The sequence below is a fragment of the Camelina sativa genome, chromosome 11, assembly GCF_000633955.1.
Source record: "Camelina sativa cultivar DH55 chromosome 11, Cs, whole genome shotgun sequence".
NCBI lineage: Eukaryota > Viridiplantae > Streptophyta > Magnoliopsida > Brassicales > Brassicaceae > Camelina > Camelina sativa.
In genome coordinates this window covers 35,996,164-35,998,103 of record NC_025695.1, presented here as the reverse complement: position 1 = coordinate 35,998,103, position 1,940 = coordinate 35,996,164, and positions in this window count along the sequence as shown.

Genomic DNA, 1,940 nt, shown 5'->3' with positions numbered 1-1,940 from the left:
TTGCCAGAAAATCTCTTGGGGCTTTCCATAAAGGTATTATGGCTCGCATGGTTCTTCATGGTGTGAAAGTTATGACGTTCGGCTTGTACTATAGAGTCTTGCGAGAAAAAAAAAAAAAAGAAGGAGGGATGCAACATGAGGACTTCCTGGGAGGTCACCCCTCCTACTACTACTCTAGCCCAAGCACGCTTGACTGCGGAGTTCTGATGGGGTCCGGTGCATTAGTGCTGGTATGATCGCATATGTTAGTATATACCATGGAATCATATATATCGTTTTTTCGAAAACTCAAGTGATCATTCACTGTGGGTCCCACTTGATATGTGTACCGGTTTAGTTACCTTGGACGTGCTTCCAACTTCGAAAAACAGGCGATAACCATGTCCAAACATAGTTTGGTATACACAACTAATTGTGTCGGGATCACAAAAACATATCTGAAATGCCTTTAAACGTCAAAATTTGTCCTCCAAAATGGTTCAATGGTACAAAGACCCATTGCCTTGCCAGAAACTCTCTTGGGACTTTCCAGAAAGGTATTAGGGCTCTCGTGGTTCTTTGCGGTGTGAAAGTTACGACGTTCTGCTTGTACTATAGCGTCTTGCGAGAGAAAAAAAATAAAAAGAAAAAAAGAGGCAGGGATGCAACACGAGGGCTTCCCGGGAGGCCACCCCTCCTAGTACTACTCTAGCCCAAGCATGCTTGACTGCGGAGTTCTGATGGGGTCCGGTGCATTAGTGCTGGTATGATCGCATCTGTTAGTATATACCATGGAATCATATATATCTTTTTTTCGAAAACTCAAGTGATCATTCACTGTGGGTCCCACTTGATATGTGTACCGGTTTGGTTACCTTGGACGCGCTTCCAACTTCGAAAAACAAGCGATAATCGTTCCCAAACATAGTTTTGTATACACAACTAATTGGGTCGGGATCACAAAAAACATCCAAATTGCCTTTAAACTTCAAAATTTGTCTTCCAAAATGGTCCAACGAAACGTAGACCCATTGCCTTGCAAGAAAATCTCTTGGGGCTTTCCAAAAAGGTATTATGTCTCGCATGGTTCTTCACGGTGTGAAAGTTATGACGTTCGGCTTGTACTATAGAGTCTTGCGAGAAAAAAAAAAAAAGAGGGAGGGATGCAACATGAGGACTTCCTGGGAGGTCACCCGTCCTAGTACTACTCTCGCCCAAGCATGCTTGACTGCGGAGTTCTGATGGGGTCTGGTGCATTAGTGCTGGTATGATCGCATCCGTTAGTATATACCATTCAATCATATATATCCTTTTTCGAAAACTCAAGGGATCATTCACTGTGGGTCCCACTTGATATTTGCACCGGTTTGGTTACCTTGGACGCGCTTCCAACTTCGAAAAACAAGCGATAATCGTTTCCAAACATAGTTTCGTATACACAACTAATTGTGTCGGGATCACAAAAAACATCCAAATTGCCTTTAAACTTCAAAATTTGTCTTCCAAAATGGTCCAACGGAACGTAGACCCATTGCCTTGCAAGAAAATCTCTTGGGGCTTTCCAGAAAGGTATTATGTCTCGCATGGTTCTTCACGGTGTGAAAGTTATGACGTTCAGCTTGTACTATAGAGTCTTGCGAGAAAAAAAAAAGGGGGAGGGATGCAACATGAGGACTTCCTAGGAGGTCACCCGTCCTAGTACTACTCTCGCCCAAGCATGCTTGACTGCGGAACATAGTTTTGTATACACAACTAATTGTGTCGGGATCACAAAAAACATCCAAATTGCCTTTAAACTTCAAAATTTGTCTTCCAAAATGGCCCAACGGAACTGAAAGTTACGACGTTCTGCGTGTACTATAGAGTCTTGCGAGAAAAAAAAAAGGGGGAGGGATGCAACATGAGGACTTCCTAGGAGGTCACCCGTCCTAGTACTACTCTCGCCCAAGCATGCTTGACTG